This window comes from Pteropus medius, unplaced genomic scaffold, assembly GCF_902729225.1.
Source record: "Pteropus medius unplaced genomic scaffold, Ma_sr-lr_union100, whole genome shotgun sequence".
In the NCBI taxonomy this organism is placed as follows: Eukaryota; Metazoa; Chordata; class Mammalia; order Chiroptera; family Pteropodidae; genus Pteropus; species Pteropus medius.
In genome coordinates this window covers 8756384-8783093 of record NW_024350926.1, presented here as the reverse complement: position 1 = coordinate 8783093, position 26710 = coordinate 8756384, and the positions used below count along the sequence as shown (strand labels likewise).

The following is a 26710-nucleotide window of genomic DNA, read 5'->3' as shown; positions in this document are numbered from 1 at the left end:
GCTTTCCCGTCACCGTGTCTCGTCACACAGCATCTAACACTAAGTTTTATAGAGTTGGTTCTTGATAAATATTCAAGACATTACACTTATGTGCTTTGCCTCAATGCCACAGAAAGCTGTTGAGGGGCAGTTCTCCATGGATGTCTCGTGTTTCTGCACATCTTAGAGAGGACCGATGTCATTTATTCCACTCTATTCTCATAAACGTTTGCAGAGCAAATGGCCTTGAATGACAGACAACATCTTCCTCTACAGTAAAGCGCAAGCATGCTTGCGGCATTAGAGACACATGCATCTCCTCCATAGCAGAGATCAGGTCTGTGTGCTGCTCGTTATAAAACCTCCGGGTCCTCTTCCTGTGACACAACCCATAGTTACACAAACATCCACCCGGACCCTATGTGGAACTTGGGGGCAAAGTGGCTCATGCTACTTGCTGGCCATGAGTACTGAAGTCCTTTGTTTCTAACTGAAGACTCTTGGGTCTTCTGCCAGCATCCTAGGAACTGGGTCAGGCTAACTTTTTAGCTTGTAAGTAGGGTAAAAATCTCAGACCCTTCAGTTTTGACAAAAACAACCAAGGCCATGGAAATACGTTTCTGCCGGTCTCTATGAGTTATTTCTAAAATTATTTCTAGAGAGATTTAAAAACTTTTTAAATTGTTGATTCATGTGTATTTATCTCCTAGTAAAGAAATTTACTGTCCAAAAGAGTCTATAAATATTATTTAAAATAATATTGATTTTAAAAGACCTCAGGGAACTTTTAAGCTATCAATTGATAAATCATAAGGAATTCAGTAAAAAATAAAATGAAATTTCAATTATCATTGATTAGTAACTACAGCTGGTTAAAATAATGTTTTAAACATATCATAATATATATCGAAAACTATGATTCCATCGATAAATGTCTGTCTGAATGGGTAAAACTCTAGCTTTCCTTTTTCTGTGACATAATATCAAAAGACTTAGGTTAGTACCAAAAGCAGTATTATATTTTGAATAAATTCTTCATTCATTCATTCATTCATTCATTCAACAAATAGAGCTAAGTGCCAGGCACCGTGTTAGGACTCTGAAGATTGATAAGACTCGCTATAGTAGAGCAATCACTATGTATGTCTTAAGCCAAATCTCTTAAATTCTATGGACCTTAAATTCCTTATCTATAAAAATATTGAGTTGCATTTTATAGTCTCCTCATCTTCAAAATCATATAATTTTTCTATAAAAATTTAAAAGACTATGTTTGAAACATGGACCTAAAACCATCATCATAGGCCATGGAGCGCAACTCTAGATCCTAAAAAATTAGAGATGTTCAAATATACTCACAATTTTCAAACAAAAATCTCATATGCATTACCTATGCATTACCCCTTTACTTCAAAAAAGTAAATGGATATCCCATGAGGTTCTATTAGAAGGGACCACTGACACCCTCCTCCTCAAGATTTTAGAAGATAGAGGTATTCTGTTTCGTTTCTAACGGAGAAACGGTAACTTCATTAATTAGTGAATTTAGAAGAAACAGACCTTGCCTGATTCAGTCCCTTCTGAGAACCTGTACCCTTCTGAGGACACTCCCACGTCTGTTTCTCCATCGTGATATATCTACAAAGGCAGAATTTACCCCGAGGGAACTTGCAGTAGTACCAGAGAGGTATCAGTTTGAGGTAGGTATGTGCAAAAGGAGAATTATTAGGAAAACAAATTGGCTCAGATTTCAGCCGTATTCCCCCAACAACTTTTAAATACTAAAGCCGACATATCCATCTTCATCCATATGTCTTATTTTTCATTTGTTTCACAACTCACACAAAAGCAACGTGTGGATTTTAGCAGCCTCAAACTCCAACAAAAACATGTTTTTTTTTCAAAGTGTACATGGTTTTGCCCTCCACTGTGAGAAATGCGTGAGTTCAGAAACAATTGTTACAAACCATCTAAGAGCCTCAGAGGCCATCTCTGCTACAGATTTACCGGAAAGGCATCTATTGCATTTCATCTTAATGCCTGCATTTCTATAGTTATTGTTTCATAATTGCTTAACTACAGTGAAAGCATATTTAGATATTTTAAAAGTACCAGTCATTCGACTGAACTCGACCCCTCGAGCAAGCGCACATCAGATAAATGCTGGATGAGAAAATGTTACCGTTGAATTAATGATTCAAATAGTCAATGAACGAGGAGTCATTTACGGAATTCCACGTTTTCAGAGAATAAGAACCCGCCTGTTTCAGAAAATCTTGTATTTCGCACATCACTCAGAACAGAATGTTTTACATACAGAGATAAATATTCAATAGATGCTTGTTGACTATGCATTGAAGTAGGTAAAATAATACATAAGCTTATTCTCTCCTCATTGTTTTCCTCAACGGGTCACTTTTTTAATGGAACATGCTATACATTTTGGACATGTCTTCGAGTCTATATACACCACATTTTTTTCTTTTAGAGTAAACGTTAGGAGAACAATCAACATGCACAAGTGACTTTGTTAGAGATGACGATCTATAACTCGGTAATACTACTGTTGTGGCCACAATAAAAATAAAAATAGGTTAAAGGAATAGTGCTTCACTATTGAGAACATCCTTGTATTTAAATAAACTCTGTGAAATGTCTCTCTGACAGAGGAAGAAACTGAGGTTCAGAGAGATTAAACGATCAGTATTTCATGGCAGGTTGATTCTTCAGCCTACTTCATTTGATGTCAAATTCTCATTATTCAACACCGTGACTGCGTAAAAATAGATTTGTAATTAAAGAACTTTTATAACTGCAAATAATTATCTATCAGATGCCTGTCAGATCTTACATTTTTTTGCATTTGTTGAACTTCTGTGCTGGAGGGGGAGAACAGGGTGACTGTAGGTGATGTCTGAGTACAGCGCAAATTAAAAGGACCAGGAAGAATCTTGCTGACAAAAATTCAATACAAATGAAATGGAACTAATTCAGAAAAATAAAGGAATCATTTTCAGCAATGCTTTAAATAATAATAAACCACCCTTAAGGATGTTTGATCTTTAGAACTAAAGTTCTCAATTGTAGAACTCTTTTTAGAATGCAATTAGCATGTCATCAGGATGTTTCGATTATGCCCAAGAGTTCACTGCAGACTATACAGAGAACAGACAAGAGAAATGCGAATTTTTTTTCTTTCAACAAAAAATACACGGATCATCTACTTGATTAAAAGTTTTAATCAAAAAAAAAAAAATCTTTAGCAAATAAATAGAACACATCCTGAATAGATTAAAACAATGCCTCACCTAGTTTACCATCCGAATAGTTTCCAACAGTATAATCACATCTCATTTACTGGGTACTTAAGGATATGATAAATTAATTAAGATTATTTGTTTAAAACTATGCCCAAAATATACATTAATCTTACTGTATTGATACATTTAGTTCAGTTTTTTGCTTTTAATGTTGAAATTTTATTGAAAATTTCCACATAGAGAAAAAGTAAATGTAATTCTATCAAATAAAGAATGGAATAGAAAGATATTGGGCAAAAAAGAATTGATATTTTCCTTGCAGAGAGGAATTATATATTACAAATATATTTACCCACAATTGGATAGTGGGTTTGTTTTTTTTTTTGCCATTTACAATACATTATTTTCCTCTTTCCTTCATTTATTCATATTAAACCAACATTTACTGAACATCCATTAGTAAGCAATAATGAGTAAAAGGAAAGAGAGACAAAGTAGAAGAGAGGGTTTTAAAAAAATCTAATGTGCCAAAGGAATAGGAGAAAGACATATATCAATAATGAAGAATTAATAGGAAACCAGGGCTCCTAATATTATTTTTTAAGTGATGTAGTAGCTAAAATGAGAAAATACTTGACTGCACAGGAAAATCACCAAGAAAATGATATGTGAACATAATCTTGATCAGTAAATATGAGTTCTCAGCAGGGAATAGGGATCAGTAGGTCACAAGCACAGAAAGACCATATATAAAGGCACCAGGCAGGTTCAGGGAAGAAGTAAATCAGTGTTGTGTTATATATATATACTGTGCAAAGTCAGGGTTAGCGAGAATGAAAGTAGGTAAAGTAGAAAGAGCCTCATTTAGGATTACATGGTCTATCCAGCTGAAAATCACAGGAGCTTTTGAAATAAACTAAGATCAACACCGTGTTTTAGGAAAATCACTCTAAAGATGATGGAGATAGAGACATAGCAGAGACAAGATCTCAGATCTCAAAGGCCACTTAGAAAGTTATTTGTTCTAGAAGATGAGAGAACTGGGACCCAAACTAATACAGTAGCTTCGAGCTGGAGATGGGCTCTGAGATATATTTAAAAAGAGAATAGAGTTGGGGTACGGATATGGCATATAAGGAACAGAGAAGCATCTGAGATAATGGCAAACTCTTGAATTTAGATGATTCTGTGGTACCGTTTTCAGCAATAGAAAATATAGAAGGCCAAAGAAGCGTGCTAAACTGGTAACGAGCTCCATCTGAGGCCGCATTTAGGAAGGCCTTGGGCTAAGCACGGAGATACATGGAGAAGGCAGATGGATAGACTGGAGGAATCTGGGAGAGCGAAGATGATGCTGTGTATTTCCTGGGCCTCCTACATGAGCGGAACTGGTGACAGTCCATGAGACCATCCAGCACAAGTATCCGGAAGGATGATTACCTAATCACGGGGCATCTCCAGTTTTAAGGCATGCGTGAAGAAGAGCCCATGAGAAAAACGGAAGGAACCTCAAGAGGAAGCAGATTCAAAGACAGAGAGACGTTCAGACACATTGAGACCAACGTGTCCAGTATTGCAGGACAATGAAGAGATTGGCACTGGAGAGCCTCCAGTTAAGTTACATTCCACAAAAAAAAAAAAAAAAAAAAATGCAGTTGACGGAAATTCAGAGTAGGAGGGTCCATTTGGCACATGGATCCCAAAGTAGCCCTGAAAATATAAACAGGACATAGAACATCTGAAACCCGAAAAGAAATTCTTCCAGCATCTTCATTTCTTTCACATTCATCTTTTCAGCAAGGTTTCTGATGACCGGAGTAAATCAGAACCATATTTTTATTTTCCATTTTCCTGTTGATGCCTTAGTCCTCACGTGATGTTTTTGAGTCAATTCCCAATATTGCTTATCCTAAAATCAATTTCAAAAACTTTTCCCAAATCAGTAAGAATGTGTAATTTCCTCCATAACGGCACTAAATACATTAATAATGATACCAACTTAAATTTTATGAGATGTTATAAACTACAAAACCTCTTCGTGAATGACGTCATCTGATATCTTCAGCAACTTAAGAAAACAAATGAGCCAAATATGTGTCTTGAAGGTACTAAGTCCGACTTCGATGCTGAAGCTATTTGTTGAAAATCACATGGTTGAAAAGGACCTGGGCTTGTGCTCGACCAAACTGCCTCATAGATATCTTTAGCCCAGAATATAAAACTCCTCAGCAAATTATAACTTGTGAATTTTTACTGTAAAATAGTCTTATTTTTATATTCTCAAAGAGAAAATATATTGATCGATTTTCTCTTTAATAATCAATATATTAACCTTTGCTAAATAGCATGTTAGATATATGAGAAGTGTAACACTTCTTTACACAGCAAATCTATTTTATTGTGAGGAAGCCCAGGGCATAGGGATTAAGAGTCACCCCTGAAGCCACACAGATGACTTTCAAATCCTAGCTGTGCCCCCGTATAGCTTTAATCATGTCACTTAAGTCCTCTGTTCTTCAATTTCCTCATTTGTAAGATATGATAATGCCAGTAACAGTACCTACATCATAAGTCCGATGCATAAGGTATTGCACCTACAGCACCATGTAGGCATTAGCTATTAGCTGTTATTATTCTTTAATGAAGTCACACCTTTCCTAATGAAGTCACACCTTCTCTTAAAGAGAACACGTTTTGGCCTTGTGACAATTTGTGATTCTAATGGGACTGTAAACATCTACTGAGCAGACCTAGGGAATGAAAGAATCAGGAATCAGAATAGTAAGTTTCTGCCATCATTATCAACACAGTTGAAAGGACTTGAAAGTACTTGGCTATGGATTACTTGGAGGTATAAGCCTAAATCTCAAATTTTTGTTTACTTCTGTTCTTACGAATCAGATACATTTTTAAAGGCAAACACATACATTTACAAGAGCAAAGGACATGAATGAACACTGTGTCGAAGAATAAAAAGAAAAGAATATAAATGACTAATGAAAGAAATAATGTTGAACCGTGACTAAGCTTTGGGGACTGTGACCCCAGGTGGGCTGTGAGACCTTGGCTGGAAGACCCCACAGACCTTCCCACTTAGGGTGTTGCTTTTAACATCATTCTGCTGCCGACGATGCCGGTCAGGCTGTCTCCCTTTTCAGTATTGCAAATTCTTGGGAAATCTCTGCTCTGCTTTCCATTAGATGTCCGCCTTGAGCAACTAAGCGACCTAGGAGAAGCAAGGTGATGCAGGCATTTTCAGGATGCTGGAAACCCCACTATAAGCATGATGGGCAATTCCATATAAAGGGAGGTAGAATGGAGAAAGACAGACAACTCTCCCCCAAAATTCACTTTAATTCGTTACACAGAATTATTTGAGTCCATCTGCTTATTTGCATAGATTAGTAGCATAAAATCACTTGCTCAGAGAATATTTTTAATCCCCTTCAAAGTGTTGTCAATTTGCTTTGCAGAAACTTGTTTTACTAGCACTCCACTCCCCTGCGACACCACAAAACACCAACCGAGGTTGTCTCTTTCATCACGCTCTTGCCAACATTAAATAGTATAATTTAGGAAAAAAAGCAATTTCAATTTGACAGGTTAAAAAATGATAGCCATTATTTTAACTTTAATTTTATGAATGTTAGATACCCCACAACCTTCTAATAATTTCTTCTACCATCCACTCTCCCACTGTGGCCTTAGGCAAGCTTAAGTCGGTTTCTTATACTTACAAACAAAATTTGAATAAGAAAGTTAAAAAATGTAAAAACATCAATCTCGGTATTAGTTTAACTAGTGAAAATTTGGAGACAGGAAGTATGCATCAATAGGAAAATGGCTAAATACAGTTTTTTAATGTATACAAAGAAATGATATATTTAAAAGTACATTTTTGAATAATATTTAATGGTATGAAATATGCTCGTGGTGCCATCCTACCTCAGTAAAGACAGAACCCCGAATGTCTGTCTCTCTCCCTTCCCTCCAACTTCCCTGTGTGACCTCTGGACATGCTGCATATCCTCCAGAACCCATGAGTAATATTTTTTCTTTTTCAAATTTCCCTGATGTTTGTTGCTCAGTGAGTTCCACAATCACAGCAAATACCACTCCAGTCATGAAACTGACTCTAGGCTCCCACAAGTCCTAGGGGCCCAGATGAGATGGCCCCAGGCCATCTCAGATGATAGCATCACTATCTAAAGTCTAAGACTTACAGAAAACAAGCCCATACATTAGAACAACAGGAGTCCGGGGCAGGGTGGGGGTGGGTTAGGACAACAAAAACGCAATAGCGTAAAATAGCCTTTGAAGAAAATTTCTCTGAGATGAAGAATGTCCTCGGTCTGCAGACCCACTGACTCATTCACATCTAGAGTATACTGAGGAGAACAGATAACCTCCTAGGCATAGAGTCGCAACATTTGCAAACTCTACAGATAGCAAGAAAATCTCACACACTGCCGAGAAGAAACACAAGATGAGTACAGCTGAGAAAAATACAGCTGAATGATTCTAGGCTTTTGAATGATGCCTGGCATTTTGCAGGTTAACAGACAGTAGAATAACAACCACAGAAAATCCCCAAAGAAAAGACTACAGGTAACACAAATCAACACGTCATTCATCTTTGAAGTAAAAGTGAAATGCTTGAGGATACACAAAAATCCAAAGTATACACCGACGAACTCCATATAGGCAAAAAAATATATTAACCAACTTATAAATGAACCCAATTAAAGACATCATCATGAGGGGCAGTGAAGCCTAAGGGATATAGCAGTGAGAAAGGACTTTCACATCTATTATTATACATATATTATATACACGATTATGTCTATACATATTTTACCTCAAATATTAAATCTAAATGGGTAAGGGTAGACTGAAAAGTATAATATAAATACTAATTAAATGCTCGTAATGATAAAGGATATACAATAAAAAGCACTCATCTATCTCAGGCAAAGACGTCAATTACAGGCATTGAGATGGAGGGAGAAGTAAGTTTCCTATAGAGCTTCGTTTATTTGTGTGGTTTGAGAGGAAAAAAAAGGAAATAAAACATGTGGAAACCAAGTGTTACGAGCTGAATCGTATTTTCCTAAATTTCATATGTCGAAGTCTTAACCCCCCATCCAATGTAACTTTTTTCAGAAATAGTGTTGTTGCAGATGTAACCAGTTAAGATGAGGTCATCTTATAGGGTGGGCTCCCTATCCCAAATAACTGATGTTCTTATAAAAAGGAAATGCTGACACAGACCTGGAAACAGAGGAGGAAGGCAGAGAGCGAGGCCATGCATCTCCAGCAGAGCAGAGGCTCCCAGCAACCCCAGAAGCAAGGCCTGAGCAGTGGGTAGAACCTCTCTCGCAACCTCAGAAGGGACCAGCTCTGCCAACACCTTGATTTCAGACTTCCAGACTCCAGAACTAAAACTCCGTTGTTTGAGCCACCTAGTTAGTGATCCTCTGTGACAGCAGTCCTAGCAAACTAACATACCAAGTGAGACACTGGAGAAGAATAAATCGGTATCATGTTTTCCACTAATAGCAGAAATATGTGTTCCTGATTATATATATAAAGAGAGAAAGGAAAGAGTAAAGATTAATGGAATTGGAAGGAACAAAAAAAAAGAAAAAAGATAAAAAAGGAAGAAAAAAATGACGACTTGATTAACAAGAAATAATAAGGAAGAGGGAACAAAAATGCTGAATAAAATCAATTATATCATTCACAGAATGAAATTCTTTCATAAAAGATAGAAATTCTACTTAACTTTTTCAAAAAATAGCTGTACTTTATTTATAAGAAACATGTTTGCATAGACATTAGAAGTATTCAATATCATTGGGTTCTTCTCCTTCTCTTGGCCAGCCCCAGGCCTCTTGCTGCTCAGTGGGTCACATGACCAGTTCCAGCCAACCTCCTGTGAACACGGGCCCAGCTTTCTCTTCTGCCACAGGGAACACTGACACCCCGAGTTGAGATGGCAGAACCGCAAGATTGAAACGAGCCTGGATTATAGAGAAGACGGATGGAGGGCAATTCAGTGGGAAAGTCAAAAAAAAATTTTTTTTAATTGGCCTAAGAGCCCAAAATACACTCTTTTTAAAAGTCTCCGAAATGTCAGGGTTAATGTGCTACTGAAACATAGTTTTTCGTATCTAGACTGATAACACACAAATAAAATCCAGCAATTAAAAAAAGATTGAAAATAAAAGGATGGACGAAGGCTACCAGGCAAATGTAGATAAAAGAAAGCAAGAATGGATATGTGACGAGGTGGATTATGAGCCCCATAAAGGAAAAAGAATGGCATTGTATAATAATAAGAAATCACAGTTAATGAAGGAGATAGAAGCAGATTTAAATAAACACATACATCAATAACATGTTGATATCATACATTAACAATATGGTAGTTTAAAAATATAAAATAAAAACTCTTGACAGTGTGATAAAGTGTTGAATAAAAGAGTATGAAACTTTTGCATATCTCTCAGAATTTGACATATCTAGTAGACAAAATGTAAGTAAGATCCATAGAACTGGATAATAATTGATTTAATAGGTATATCCCTTGACTGGAAACTATACTTTTCCTTTACATGTTTAATTTGGTCACAACCTAAAGCTTAACACGTTTTAAAAGGTTACATTCTCTTTTAATAATCTATTGAAATTAAAAACTAATAAAATGATAACAAAAATCATATTAAGAATTTGTTGAAATAAATTGTAGGAGGGAAAATAAAAAAGCCGTAGCTTGTGAGAAGCTCTTCTCTCATCATGAATATCAACAGAGCATTAGCCCATGAAATGAAGATACTACCAATACCGCAATACATCCTATCTTCGAATTATCTTCTACATTTCCACAACATCTAAGATAGATGGTGGCTTAATTTCTTTCTAAATGGAAGAGGAAAGAGTTTGTTTCCTTGCAAAGCCCTGTAATAGCCTAGCTGAGAAAAGAAAACTTACATACAGACAACACAAGATACTTTAACTCGGAAAAAATCCCAAACCAAGTTACATTCTAAGCCTGAAAGATCTCGTCCATACATCATTGTCCTGTCTCGATGTAATAGGATGACCATACATCTCGGTTTGCTCAGGACGGTTGTGGTTTATACCTGTTGTCCAGGGGTAATTATTAATAGCACTCCCTTTTGCTTTCAAAAGTGTCTCCATTCGGACAATAAATTTTATAGTACCCCTATGCCGCAGTGATACAGCCCATTGCTTAACAGAATAGGGGGCTCTGGGCCTTTTCTATACAAAGATTTGTGAGGACACTTAGGCCATCTATGAGCCTCTTTTAACTGTCCTGAATGAAAGCACTGGAAGTAGTATTTACGACCATGACCCAATTAAAAATATCTTTATTAAAAAGACGGTAAGGAAAAGTTATGTTCTGCTACACAGATTTGATTGTTCTAGAGAAAATGATAATAACGTAACAGGGAAAATATAATATGTCTTTATTATATATAGAAAGCATATTTTTCTAAACAAACAAAAGCTCATCCATTCAAAATCAACTAGGTATAAATTGGAATATAGTTCATGTCATTGTGATAAAAAGGATCAATATCAGTTAGGTCACCTTATGTATATTAAAAAAATTATAGTAGATAAGTTGTGAAAGCTATTGATAATATCTTAGGTAATATGGTACCTTCTTGATTCTATTTTACACCATACTGGCCATCATTTTTTGGTACATATATTGACTTCTACAGTTTACTTCTATGAATAAACCTCAACTGATAGATTTATATCATAATCATCCCTATGCTGTCAAAGTTCATATGCTAATGTAAAATAAATTTATTCATTATTCTATTCTCAACACACGGTCAATATACCACGAGCTTAGAATACAAGCCATATCTTTCTGTCTACTTTCCTTTGACCTAAGAAACTATAACTTAAGCTGATGCCTAGGCTATGGCTGACTATCTAATATTTCTATTGTTTAACATACACTATCTGCTTTCCACTTCACTTTCACAATGCCTACTATTACTTAAGTTGTCTTTTCATTCTCAACCCCCAATGCAAATCTCTCTATTTAAAATAATTAAATAAATGCAATTATTTTCCTTGTCGGTTATTAGATAACCTATAATATTGGGATTGTAGTTGACAGTCATTTGGCATTTCCTCATTTTTCTTTATCTGCATTGAATTGATTAGATAGCTTTAGATACCTGTCAATTTGTATAGATAGATGAATTTGTCTTGAATCTCTGTCAAATCAATGCTTAGTCACAGAATCTCGCTTTATTTATTTGTCACAGAAATCTATATAACATCTTTCCTGAGAGATTCAGTTAATTAGCAAGCATGGGGATGATTATTAAGTATTGAACTTGAAGTCTATCATTGCTCCTTGTCTCCTTCTGGTGGTCCAATTGACCGTCAAAGTAACTCTGATAGCAATAGAAATTGTAATTATAGATTATTCTCAGAGGAGTAGGAGAGCTTTCAAGGAATATAAGAAATTTTATAGATTTTTTAAATATGCAATTTCTAGAATTCAAAAATAAAAGTTAGATTCTGTCCATGGAAATTTGAGAAAATACAATAAATTTAATTTTTAAAAAATCAAGTGATCTTTTTAATAATTAAGAAGTTGTAGATAAGATTAAATATAATTTCAAAAATATTGAACTTCAGATTTAAAGAAGTCAGTATGCCAGAAATTGAAAAATCGACCAAATTCAAAGCATCCAGTGCCAACATTAAAAGTATACCCAAATGAAAGAAAGAAAGAATGAATGAATGAATATATGTATTCATTTACATATATATACCTTCAATATTCTGTAACTGGCTGAAAACTTTTCACTCTAAATGAGAGATTAAGTAATTTTCTAATATTTCTAATACAAATAATTCTTTGTAGAATTATTTCTGTATTGCATTCATAACATTAAAGCAAATGACCTTTAAAAACTTTAATATTTTTAGATATTTAATTTCTTTCGGTCATAAGGTTTTTGAGATTCATGTCTCGTATCTCCAGTGACATCAGTAGAAAGGAACATTTATTTACTGTACTAACGTGTAGCAGAGGGCCTGCAAGAACAATCTAGAAGCTGGAAGTATTGAAAAATTAGAATGTTAAATTATAAAATTTCAAACCTTCAACTGTAAATCATTCATATTAACATATTTTTTTAATTTCGGCAAAAGTTCAAACATATTCTTGCATCACAGACATTCTATGATGATGATTTTTGGCCTCCACCTTAGTTTTAGCCAAATACTGATTTCAATATCCAGCCATGTGACATGGGGTCAGCAAAGTAACTTCCTTCAGAGAATAGCAAGTTCTGCCAAGCAGATGACTAACCGATGCTGATTGGGCCATTCCCGGTGTAAGATGCCATTGCTGGGAGAGTGAACCATAATTAAGTCTATTTGGCAACATGGGGCTTAACATAAGCAACTCCATTTTGGGCCTGTTGTCTTTTTTTTTTTTACAAGTTACCTTTTGCATAGCATACGAATGTTCCACTATGTGAACATGAAGGAGAAGCATCAGAGAGTTGCTTCCACATACAGATTGTGCCAAAGACAAAAGTTTCTTAAGTTACCTTAATAATTAAAGTATCTTAAATTATATCTCAGGTGTAAAACTTTAAAAAGCAGTACGTACAATTTCTATTACAAAGCAAAAAGAAATAGTTGATAGAAACTCAAGAAAAGCAAACCGAAAACTGTGATTTAAGGTCGTAGAAATAAATATAAGGAAAGAGAAAAGCAAGAATACTTAGCATTAATTTAAATTTAAAGGGAAAAGATAAAGCAAGATAAAGGACTGGCCATAAGAATAAGCAACAAAATGGAATTTCACAAACACTCCGTGAAAGGATAATTGAGAAAAAATAGACCTAATAAACCAAGAGGGACACGAAATTTATTATAACTAGAAAATGGCTAAAATAGTGTGAAAAGCATTTCGTATCAGTCTTTAGGTAGAAAAAATTGAAGAAATTACATCTGTAGTATTAGAAAGAATTGAAAAACTAACACCAAAAAAAGGCTATGAAGTCAGATAGTGAAATATTTTTAAATTTTGAGAACATATAAATCACCCAGCTATCACATATTACCAGGAGGATGACATGTAATCTAAGATAGAGGAAAATTTAATAATGTTTCCATGGGACTAAATTTTTATTGTTATAATCATCATATAATATGTCTGAGCATCAACAATATATTAAGGCTGTACTTCAGGTAGAAATAGCCGCTTCTGTACAAATTTACGATTCAAGCTGAAAAACAAAGCACAAGAGAATAAAATACATTTGGGGGAAAATCTAGAATATACCACGTAAAGGTGATATTGTTATATTAGTCCTTAGAAAATATTATGAAAAATGAAGGCTCTATGTGTAGAAATTTTGAATTGAAAATAAGCTAATGAAATATGATCATTTCATTCTCATTTAGTTCAGATCTGAAATATTTTCTTACTACTCAGTAACCCAGGATAACCAAATGTAAGAAAACCATCCATTATGAACACAGAGGAGTAAATGAAGTACTTTGGGAGGGAGCTGCCCTCCAGATCGCCGAGGCTCTATTGGTTTAATTGCACCCCATTGTCCTAAGTGGTCCTTTAACAGGAGGGAGGATGTAACACAACTACAAGGCACTTGACATGACAGGAAGCATTTTACTCATCTGAGAGGACACTTACAGATTCTGCAATGATAACAGTCGTCTAGTATCACTTCACACAAACACCTCTCTACATTCTATGTATTTCTTCACTTTTAAATTTGTCACTGGAAGAAAGGGTGATTTTGGCACACTTCAGAAATGTTCAGAGAGCAAAAGGTATTTTAAAATGAAATTAAACTTTAAGCTAACAGAGTTGTTCAAACTGCTTGAAAGCAACGATATCTTCTGTGGGCATGGTAGTGTCCAATGTGAAACTGTGTGTGTGTGTGTGTGTGTGTGTGCATTTTGAGATAGAATGGGAAAAGTGATCTGTGTCTATGAGAATTTACATACATTGGGAGTAGCAGATGTGCATGAAAAAAAAAATGCCTTGTCCCTGTCCCTCGGTCATTAAGAAGCAAGACACTTTGAAGTTCTAACCTCTTTTTGATCACAATAACTCTTGGCTCAGAATCCCTTCCAGGGCACAACTGAGCCGCCTCTGCTGGAGGACGCTGCCCCGTTTGGGACCAGGTGGGCTGTTTCTACCTGCGCTGCCTGGAAAGGCTTAATGAACACTATTCAAAGCAGCAACCAGCACCTGTCCATGGAACTCTCTAGCCCCTGGGACTCTACCTCTAAAACTCCTTGTGCATATGCGTGGAGCATGCGTTTTAAAGTGTTATTTACATTAGCAAAGATGTAGAAATGAAAATATGTGAAAATAGTCGAGGACCAATGAACTATGATATATTCTTACAGTTAAATGCTAAGTAGCCATTATACATAGTGATATAGAAAAACATGTAATGGCATTGAAAGTATCTTTAAGTGGATAAAACTAATTATCAGTTAATTTGCTGAGTATTATTCCATTTTGTTATATCTGCATATATAAATGGGCAAAATAAATTATAGGAAAAGAATGAAACATACTGACAAGTTAAAATATTATAATCTACCTGAGAATAGTAAAATCAGAGATGATCTTTATTCTTTGTGCTTTTCTCTATTTTTCATATTTTAGAAAAGAAATACATGTAATTCATCAAAATATTATGTATAGATCTTAAAACTTGGTATCACAGTTCTTCCCAAGCAGGGTACATTTTTGAGAAAATAATTTGATGAGCCAAAGGAGGTAGAGGGTGAGAGCTTTCCAGAAGCCCAGGACACCATGTCATGAGCATTCAAGATCGCGAAGGCAAATGCAGGTCACGAAGAGAGAGCTTTGGTTTGTTCTTGAGAGGCAGGGGGAGAAGAGGCAGACAAGTGGTATGTGGAGGCCGCCATGTCAGAAACTGGCTAGTGGAAACCCTCCCGAAGTGCACCAGCTCAGGGACATTTTAATAATAAGATGGCTAGTGTTCAAGTCGATGGCTTACGTGCATTGCATCCGTTCCTTCCCAAAATCTTCGGGAAAGGTCAACATGCTTGTGACTACTATGTGCAAGAGTCAGTGTGTCAGGGTGACTTCAGAAAGAGCGAGTTTCCTCTCTGACAGTGTGGTAAGGGCAAACCAAAGCTGGCACCCCGCTGCCCATCCCCCACTCCCCCCTCCCCCAGGGTGGAGGGAGAGAGATCACAGGTAGAGGGAACTGTGAGAGCCTAAGCCGGAGAAATTCACAAGCACTCTGCGTGTGCTCTGTATTGCTTGGAAACGGAGTGCGATGGGTGAGCAAATTAACCTTGTTGGCCGTTAGGGACCGCCAGCCCAGTGGATCCAGAAGGTGGAGCATCAAACCAGAGAGGATGACTCTCTAGCCTAAAAGATCTAATGGAATTTGCCCAGCTAGGCTTTGGACTTGGACTTGCTGGGGACCCACTGCGCTGTCCTTTCTTATTTCTCCCTTTCAGAATGGGAATGTCTATTGTATGTCGGTCCTACCGCAGTACTTTGGAAGAATTAACTTGTCTAGTTTCAGATCCGCAGCTGGGGAGTAATTTTGCCTCAGGTCTCACTCAGATCTGATTTAGACGATATGCAGATATGATTTTGGACTTTAGAGTCTAGAATTAATGCTGGAATGAGTTATGACTTTTAGGGATCTTGGGATGGGATAAGCATATTTTGCATGGGAGAAAGACATGCATTTTGGAGGGCCAGGGATAGAATGCTATGGATTGAATCGTGCCTCCCCAAAATTCATATACTGAAGCCCTAATGCCGACTGGGATGATATTTGGAGATAGAGCCTTTAGGAGATAATTAGGTTTAGGTGAGGTCATGAGGGGGTGCCCACGACTTTCTCAAGTGAGAAATGAGAAGCTTCAGCAAAGATCGGTTACTCAGTTTGAGTAACAGCGACCTGAGTTTATATGTAAGAAACTTGATAATCCACAAACTCTTGATCTTGATAATAACTGGAGTAAGAAATGGGCTTGACTATTTTTTTGGAGGAGGTTTATAGAATATTTTGAATTCTTCCCGTCACTACTGATGTGTAATTAAGTGACACACCAATGTAAAATTAGTCTTTCAATACAATTTCCCAAGAGTAATTATATATAATTTAAGAGAAATAAGAGTTGCTTCTACTTTAAGGTGGTGATATATCATACCATCACTTATGATTCATATGATAATCATACCCACTGCATAATAACATCAAAATGTGTGTTTCTAAGCAAGAATGCTAAGTGGCATGGTATACCGAGCAATTAAAATGGAAACAGTTTCCAGTAAAATGTCTGATGTTTGCAAAGAAAAGTGAATTTTTAGAGTCTGATAGAAGATGCTTCTCCGTAGGTTTGTCACATTTCTGCAGGTCTCGTGAAGTGAGGCACCAACTGCCCTTTGCTCCAGGTCATCTTCTCAAGGACGTATGTATAACAAACAACCTTGGAAGATGCAGCATCCCCATTCAGAGCAAAAGACAGATTTGCTTGCAATCTTGAGGGCTAAAGATGTGTCTCCCTTCAGAGCAAAGGGTTCATGAGATGGCCCATTATAAGGATTTGGGTTTCCTAAACTGAGGGTGCCTCGCAGAGTCACATGTAACGTATATGACACATATAGGCATCTCTCTGGACCATTCACACTGTACCCGTGGAACCAGGGGGCAAGGAACTGATGCAAACATGCCAGTGCCCATGTCGCTTACTGTCTATGAGCAGCAAAGGTCTGTGCCCGACCCAGGACTTCTGGCCTCCACGAAACTGCCACAGGCTAACCTATTAGATTCCAAGGAGAATAAAATCTCAGACCTTCCACACTTTCAACAGAGTCAAAGGGTCAAGAGAATCTATGACCACTCGTGTATAATATTTTAATTGAGGTGGGTCTCTTAGCATTAACCACTTGATAATAATCGTATTAAAATGTGTCATATGTCACATCATGCTAAGGAAACTGGGTTTGTAGTAGCCAAGGAGAATGGCCCGCTGGCTCAGGCTCTCCTTATTCGGTGAGGATTACCAGAAAATTGATATGAGAGATATTTCTCTAGAAGGACCATACTTTTCTCTGATTCAGCACCAATCAGAGAAGACCCCTTGCTCCTTCAGTATGTTTCGTGGGGGTAATACACATAGAATCTGCAAGGAAGGTCGAAAGTTTGATTCGTTATAGCTCTGTCACTTTCAACTCTGTGCTCTAAACCAGCTACATCTCTCTTGTGGCCTGTTTTCTACCCTCCAAAAAAATTAAAACGATGCCTGCCTTGCATAGTTCTTATGAAGAATATACATATAAAGATGATATATATGAATGTAGGTATGTATAGATAGATCGAGAAATATGTATATTATATATACATAAGTGTCATTTAACTCAAGATGGTCGTCTTTATCCCTATCGCTTTTATTAATTAATACAAATCATACCTACAAAAATTTGAATTCAGATTCAGGGGATTAATCAGTCTATAATCTTATTTACATTACCATAGGGGTTAATAGTCAAGAGTAAGCACTAAGTTTAAGCTGATGATGGTTTCTTAGAGTTTGTTGTGCTGAGTTTCCTGGAAGTCTCTTATACATGTGACAGATTTCTCATCATGTTCACAAATTGCAACTTAAAAAATAATTTAACTCATTTATTCAGTACACATGCAGCAACTGAGGGGAAAAATATGACATACATCTTTGCTGTCAACTGTGCCAAATAGACACAAATAATTACGATAAAATGTGGCGACTTTAATCCATCTGCCTCTCTATTTGCATAAGGCCAGGATATAAATAAATAAGTAATTTGTAAAGCTCAGACATGAGGATAATGACATAATGGAGGGAGACACAGATTGCTGTCGAAGCACAGGGAAAAGGATGACTCTCTCTGTTTAAGGTAGAAACCCATGAAATGATGGGCTTGGGAGATTCCAACCCCTATGTTCTTACAATTGGAAAAAAGTCCCAATCGACTCTTCATCCCTCTATCTACAGAGTTGATTTAGAACTACTCAGAAAGTAGATGTATGTATGGTAAGGGTCATCTCTTCACTGTTCTAAAAGCCCTTATGTTTCTAAGAAATAATTATGGTAGCCTTTCCCTCCAATACAACATGCCTCACCCTTGTCCTTCTATTTTTTTTGCTTTTTTATTTTTATTTTTTATTTTATTAATTTCAAGTATACAGCACATTGGTTAGACATTTACATAGTTTATGAAACGATCCCGCTGATAGTTCTTTCTCTCCTCTGGCCCTCCACCTAGCCAATACTTTAATGCTAACTCTTGTTCTTGATCCCAATCTCTCCCTCTGTCTCAAGCACCTTGGTCCATTATTTATTTTCTCTCTTGGTTGCAAAGGCTCTTAACCTAGAAACAATTCTCTTTTTAGGACACCAGTACTTTCCTCAAACGGCATGCAAACTTTGGTGAGTACATGTAATACGTATTTTTCTGGAAGTGAAGAAATTTCATTAGGTAATCAAAGAATATGTGACACGCACACAAAGTGAAAGTTCGTTCTGGTATATGTTTAATTTCTCCCTCTCTCTGGCCCTTTCTTTTCAGCACATTTTATGAGAGCATAGCCCTCCTCTATCTACTACTCTCTTTTTCGCCTTAACTTCCTGCAAAGCTTTTTGGAAAAGGAGTAAGTGCTCACTGCAATTATTTATTATTTGCAACTCATGCTTCGGCCCACTACTTTCTGGCTTCTGGTACCATAGCTGTTTGCTCAAAATGCTCTTGTTAAAGCTACATGTTATTTAAGTGACCAAAGAAAAGAAAAAGAATGTTTATGCAGTCTTATCTTATTTGATAACCGTGTGATATTATTTACTACCCTCTACTCTTTAAGACACTCTGATGCTCTGACTTTCAGGCACCACCGATCTTGGTACTTTCCCACCTTTGTGAGTGTCTTACCTCAAGGTACTTTTGTTATTCGTGATCCATCCTTGAAGCACACAACTTTCATTCTTACAGTCTTTCTGGACAAACTCCTACAAACCCAATCACTTCAATCACTTGTAATCCTGATATCAGCTTAGTGAGCCTTTCCCCATATTACAAAGGAAGTCCAATGCCTTATATAAGATCTGTGAATTCTTAGGGGGTTAGGTTTTCATGGGAACATCTGGCTGTGAGCTCCTGGTTCTGCTTGATTTAATCTCATTCATATTTCATATTCTTCAGTTATTCTAATCTCACTGTTTTAGATGTGAAACTTAGCTGTTTTGCTCCCCTTGATTTTGCCCAAAGTGATTTACAAGGGCAGATGCGAGCAGCAGTTTTATCGGACGTTGTTATGTAAGCTGTGTGTGTGTGTGGTGGGGGGCGGTGGTACTATTTCTCACTGGTCACCTTTCTGTGCAGGCTCTGGTTTTACACCATATTCCTGAGAGCACACTCTCATCCTCAAGATCATCTCCTCATCTCTCTTCTTCTCTGTTTCAGGCCATCTCACTGTACTAGACAAAGTAACTTAACTTTCTATCCCAAAGTAACTTAACTTTCTATCCCACAGTCAGTTGTGAGTTTAATTTAGCCTAAGAGAAGATGAGTAAATTGGAAGGGAGCTCAAGAGAAAATATCCAGACCGAAGCATGGAGGGAAATCAGGAAGAAAATGCAGAAATAAGCGTAGTGTTATAAATAACATTGAAATGAGCCATATATCAAATGGCAGGATCTTAGATATTATAACATATTCAAGGGGCTACGAAATAATTTTTCATCGAACAGGATCAGACTGAGCAATCTCGACTGGAATAACTCAAAAAGATTTTTTTAAAGTTCTTACGTCATATAAAGTAATAATAAGCATAAAGTATATAGCTGGCAAATATAACAACTATGGGAAATAATCTCATAAGAATTATTTGTAATGAAAGATATAATTTTAATATGTCTTAAACGCCTTATAACCTTACGTAGTTACTTCTTGTTCTTCCCAGTATTTAGGCTCTGTAAAGTCGCCATAAAATCTGAATTAGCAAATACTGAATCATTTCCTCAGGACGAAGCTCAGGGTTGGGTTTCTGTGAGCCTCTGCTCACATTTTTATCAACCTACCAATATATAACCTTTGTTTTATGTGTGTTTACATTTAAAGGCATTTTATTTGATATACGTTGTCAATTAATTAACAGCCCACAGCTCTATAACTTTCGCCTTAATGAAGCTAATCTAACAAGCATATTTTCTCCACAAGGCACATTATGGTGTTTAGGCACACTGCACAAAACTTCGTCACTATGCCGGGGGCCATCTTAAGCAGAAAAGTCACCAACAAAAAGGACAAAGTGGTGGAAAACATGGCACTAAATATATTACCGTAAAAGGACACTTACTGATAGCATGAGAGCTGAAGTAAGAAGGCGGTGTCGCCTGGCTCCACCTCAACTGACGACGTGCACTTCGGGTGACTAAAATTTTTTGCTGCTCTGTATATGTGCATGTCTGCAATTGACTAGTGGGTATTGAGTTGGGGTTTGAATAAATTTTAGCAAGTAGGGGAATCCACAAATACAGAATCTGTGAATAAGGAGAATCAAACACATGTGCATGACTATACACACACACATATATATGTGTACACACATATATAATTTATATTTATATAATTTATCTTTAAATTGTTATAATTTGTATTTATTATGTATATTGTAATGAGGCAGGTAGAGATTGACTCACTTTCCTAAACGAAAGAAGAAAGAAACTTTGGCAAGGGTGCTCTGTCCCACACCTCCATCCCAGCACCCCAGTCCCCGAGGCTCTGATTTTCTTTGTTTCTACAGAATTTACCTTTTAACAAACTCTATTCATTAGCTCACTCGTCCATTCATTCATTATGTTTATTATTCAGTTTCTGTCTTCCTCTGCTATGCTATAAATTTCACGAAGACGGGCCTTTGTTCTGTTCACCGATGTATCCCAAGCAAAGAACTAGAAAGAAGGAAATTAGCTTTAATCTGCCTTTCCACTCAGCGGCTCCTGATGTCTGCAGCCAGTGCCGCTCTGCACAGAGCACAGTTAACACAGGAGCAGTAAAGCAGCGGGCAGGGCCTGGAAAAGTAGTTAGAGACTCTGGTGCTGAGTCTTATTTCCGCTCTTCAAGCAATCTCACTGCTCTAAGCCCTTGTTAACTCTACTGAAGAACAGAAGCGACGCACATCCTGTGCACATCACAGAGTCACCACTTATCAACGAACAAGGCCACGCAGGTTGAGAAACTCCTAGAAAATGCTCCAGGTAAAGTCTTATTCTTTTAAGAGGTATCAAAAACGACCGTACGATAAAATATACTAAATTAGAAATTCTTAGATATGTCTGTTTAGGCTCAACGAAAATACCCGTTTTCATATGTGCTTCCCTACCTTTACCTTATGTTTTGTTTTCAAGTAATATATGCTTTAGCTGTCTGTTTTGATTCGACATAATTCTACAGAAGAGTCTAATGATTTCAAATATTATGCTAAAAAATAGTCAAAATCGAGAAAATAACAAAGATACAAATTGTTTGAAAAACTCAGGTAAAAACAAGATATATAGGGAGGTACTGATTAACTTGAACTAGCACATCAGACAAATTAGTTTCTTACAACAAATGCACCAGAAAAATTTAAAACATAGATTTGATACATATTCCTCTATAACACGAATGTGGGTACAATAAGGGAAAAACTGATTCCATAAAAACCCCTTTATGGAATCAGGGCACTACCCTTAATTTTTCTCTTTCGATGATGGGATTGTTTTTCTCATGAGATTTTGTCAGGCCCTTAAAATTGATGTCATTTTTGATTAATTCTTTTTGTGCTCTGCTGACAGCTAATGGAATGATTTGAAAGCTATTTGCTTTACAAAAAAAGATCCAATATAGCTGCCTTTTGTGCCCATTCTTAAAGCTTTTACTTCTTTTTTTGAAATAATTAGTAAAAGAGAAGGAAGATTGCTGTAATTACTAAGCATTATAAAATATTTCTGGGTGCCTGATGCTAACAGGAGCTGTCATTAAAATTAGATCACTTGTCTCACATTAAGGAAATGTTACTTTTTCCTATTTTGATGATATAATCTGAAAAATATCTTGACAGGATACTAATTCTGAAAACAGAATACAGGCCTTTCAATATATACTTATTTTTTCCCTATTCGAAAATCTATAATGTGATTACAGTTGTGTCTTCAAGTATATCAAGTTATTATGATTGGCATTATAAAAATAGATCAAAGCTATCAATTATTTCATAAAAACCAGCAGAGTTTAAGGATTATCATTGTAAGTCAATTTTAAAGACAGGCCAAAAAGCAAAATTAAGAATATCCTTTAAATCCTATTCAAGTAATTAACTGATTTGTTTAGGGGCAAGACTGAGTAAAAGTTTTAATATGCACAATGGTCTTTAGTGTTCCATTTTCCCTGGTAAAGTTAACACTTGTGTACTGCAACATTTTTTCATCAGTCTCTTGTTTATTGGTGTTATAGTAAATACTATTGCATATAGAATAATTGTTCCTGATTACATAGCATTTTCTCATATTATCAATAAATGCATTAATCTTTGTTAACAAATATGATCAGAATACTGTCATATGCAAGTAGCAGAAATACGTAAGAGATGAAGGAAAAAAATAAGTAGCGTGAGTAATAAAAACCTAAGTCAAAACATTATCGATGGAAATCCAGACTATTTCTTCTGACACAAAAATATGTAACGACCTAAGTTACATCCTGAAAGGATCAAAGATTTTAAATTACTTTAATTAAATATTCTTAGAGTGGCAAGAAAATTCGCAAGCTAGACAATCAAATGGTTTTAATATGTTGAATAATTAAACAGTCTTTAGCAGCAAAATTTTATGTCATGCATCTTATATTTCCTTGCTACATAGGGCATATAATTATGGTAACTATGAAAACCAATAATAGAAACATGTAAAATTAATGGTACCTAAAGTTATCCTTGGAAATGAATGCTTTTCCCCACCCTGAAACAACAAAGTTGATTCTATTAAATGTGATAAATGAAATGTAAATTACAGTTTTAATAAGGTACTTGTTAATCCATTTGTTCACAGCTAACCTGAACTCAGTTAAACTGGCTCCTTGTGATGAGCACTAGAGATGATTTCTTCTAAATCTCAAGGGCAAATAAGTGTTAGAGGACTACTGGTCCCACGATAGCTCCATAAATTGTTATTAAAATTATTCACTAGACACTTTTTCTGCGATGCATTTCATTTAAAAAATCAATTCTGTGTTGTTAAAGATAGCGAAAGTCCTATACGAGCAATCACAATACCAGATACAAAGGTAAAATATCATTGTCTTGATCATTTCATGTCCATGATTTGTAAAATATCATATGGTTTCTGAGACACAGGATTTCTCCTGGAATGTTTGGAAATTTTTAGATATCTGGTAAATGTTCTCCTTAACCTCCAGGCTAGTGTTTCTCAACTTGGACACCTGCAGACAGATCATGGAGTTATGCAGTGTGTCTAGCGTGTGTCTAATGTGTCTAGTACATATACATGTTTGTGTGTGTGTGTCTGTGTGTGTGTATATATACACATAATTGACATTTGTATATATCAATTAAATAGCATTAAGAGTCCAGAAATAAATCCGTATATCTATGGTTAATTGATTTTGAACAAGGGTGTCAAGATAAGTCGATGAGGATACTATAGTCTTTTCATCAAATGGTGGTAGGTAACTGGATATCTTCATTCAAAAGAAAGAATGAAGCTGGACCTTGATCTCATATACAAAAATTAATTCAAAATGGATCATAGAAGTAAATGTAAGAGCTAACACTATAAAATTCTTAGATGAAATCATGAGTGTAAATATTTGTAAATTTTGATTAGGCAATGAGTTCTTAGAAATAATACCAAAAGCATATTGGACAAAATAAAACATAGATAACAGGGAGGCTGTCCCAAAAAAACAAAAACAAAAACAAAACTTTGTGTTTTAAAAGAAACTATAAGAAAGTAAAAAGATAACCAACAGAAGAAAATATTTACAGTCATATATCTTACATCTAGAATATATAAGAAACTCATAACCTAAGAATGGAAAGGCAACCCAGTTTAAAAATTGGGCACAGGATTTGAATTTCTCCAAAGAATATACACAAATGTCCAATAAGTATAAGAAAAATTCTCAATATCATTCGTCACTAGGTAAAAGCAAATCAAAACCAAAATAAGGCATCATTTCTAGGCTGGCTAAGGTAAAAAAAAAAAAAAAAAAAAGGGGCGGATGATAATAAGTGTTGCTGAAGATAAGAAGAAACTGGTACCCTCGTTGCTGGTTAAATTATAAAATATTTCAGCCACTTTGGAAAACAGCTTGACAGTTACTCTAAATGTTAAACAGAGTTTTCACATGACTCAGCATATGATATAGCATAATCCTAGGTATATAATCAAGAGAAATAAAAACACATGTCCTCAAAAATTTGGACACAAATGTTCAGAGCAACATTATTCATAATAGCCAAAATAGTAGAAACAACCTGTCTAATGATTGATGAAAGGATAAATGAGAAATGGTGTCCTCATACAACGGGATACTATCCAGCCATTAAAAGGAATAAATTGGGGACACATGCTACAACATAAACTTTGAAAACATACTCTAAATGAAGGAAGAAAGGTACAAAAGACCATATTTTGCATGATTCATTTATATGAAATGTCCAGAATAAGCAAATCAATTGCCACCAACTAAGAGGAGAAGGAAAATGGGGAATAATTGCTAATGAAGATGGAGTTTCTTTTGGAGATGATGAAATATTCTAAAATTAGTGAAGATGGTTGATCAACTTTGCGAGTATGCTAAAAATGACTTAATTATATATTTTAAAGGGTGGATTTTATGGTAGATAAATTATATTTCGAAAAACTTTAAAAATTGATAAGTACGTGATAGAATTGTACATAAACCATAATAAATCTAGCATATGTCTCCTTAGTATTTTATCCAAAAGTAAGTACTTTTAGTGGTAGGAAACATTTTTTTTCCAAATCCTCATTTTATACATGAAGAAAGGTAGAGGCAGTGATATAACTTATTCACTATTAGTCCACATTTCATTAGGATTCTAGAAGAAATTAAAAATGCTTTTTAGTAACAAGACGCTTTCAGGTTATACTAAATCTGCATGGAAGAATTCAAACAAAATTGAGTGGCAAACAAAGAAATCTCTGTCTGCAAATAAAATGGAGTTGAACAGGAAGGCAGTCGGCAGATTTAAAATCTACATAAAATGGAATGAAAATGTCAAATGGTTTTGTCAAGATTCTGGAATCATGGAGTTATAATTGCCAAATGTGTGTAAAAACACAAAAACAATAGGGTCTTGCTCAGGCTGGAGTGAAATCAAAGCACATTTCTTCAGAAGTTAGCTGAAAAGATGAAAATAGCTTCCAAATAACCATGGAAAGAGAGGCTGTAATGGAAGACTAACAAAAATGTAAAAGGAGTGAGCGTGTTAAAGTATTCAATGATTCATACCCAAGAAATGGATAAGAAATTCAAAAATAATCCTTTAATTTCTGATCATAACTAAATATACTGAGAGTTTAAATTATCTGGCATTACATTGTTTATTCAAGAAAAGGTAATAGTTATTTCTCACAGATTTTCTTAATATGTAGAGATATAAGATTTAAAATTGAAATTACTAATAGAATGATAAGCCCTGAAAAAAAATAAAACTAAGCAGAATAAGCGAGATAAAACAAGCATGTGAAATGGGGAAACAGAACCATAGATTTTGAAAATGGCATTATTTTGAATTTTTATTAATAATCTTGGTGGTAGATTGGAGGGATTATAAAAAGAGAAAATAAAAAGAGAGATTCCATTACAGCTTCATTTTCTTGGCCAGTATATACAATGGAACAATGCGCTCTTGATAACCTGACAAAATTAGAGACAAGATGACAATATACAGCCAAAATATAGCGATATGGAAGATTTCACCTTCTTAGTCATCAGCTGGAATTTCTATTGGTTGTCAGTCAAGCGATTTAAAACTTTCCTTGCCTTGCTAACAATTTCATCTGTCCCAAAGATAACGAAAGTAGATAAGACAGGTGGCATGGAAGATACTGTTAGGAAAATATTTCTTATCAAAAGGATGGCAGAGGGTAATTGGGTGGCAACGTGGAAGGACAGAAACCTGAGAAGGTTTCCATGTCATCTCAGAAAAGAAACCGAGCAGAGTCGGATGCGAAGCTGTTTCTAAGTGTCACTGAAGGCAAAACTTCTCTTTGTCTTCGTTTATTTATTTTTTTAATTCATGTGTCATTTCTTCTGTTGTTTTGGTATCTTTCAAAAACAGAAGTTGAAAAAGAATGCTTTTAAT

General features: G+C 35.6%; 1 long non-coding RNA gene across 14 annotated transcripts in view; it reads right to left on the bottom strand.

Annotated features, from left to right (window-relative positions):
• Nucleotides 1–9069: 9069 nt before the first annotated feature.
• LOC120585522 (uncharacterized) overlaps nucleotides 9070–26710 on the bottom strand; it is a 49932-nt gene continuing 32291 nt past the window's right edge. For 10 of the 14 annotated variants that reach the window (XR_005648390.1, XR_005648387.1, XR_005648376.1 and 7 more), the window contains one exon: nucleotides 25928–26702. This is a non-coding gene — a long non-coding RNA (uncharacterized LOC120585522). Of the gene's footprint in view, nucleotides 9263–20674; nucleotides 21270–25927; nucleotides 26703–26710 lie in introns of those variants that run through there. The other 4 variants (XR_005648377.1, XR_005648378.1, XR_005648381.1 and 1 more) reach the window with 4 other exon arrangements.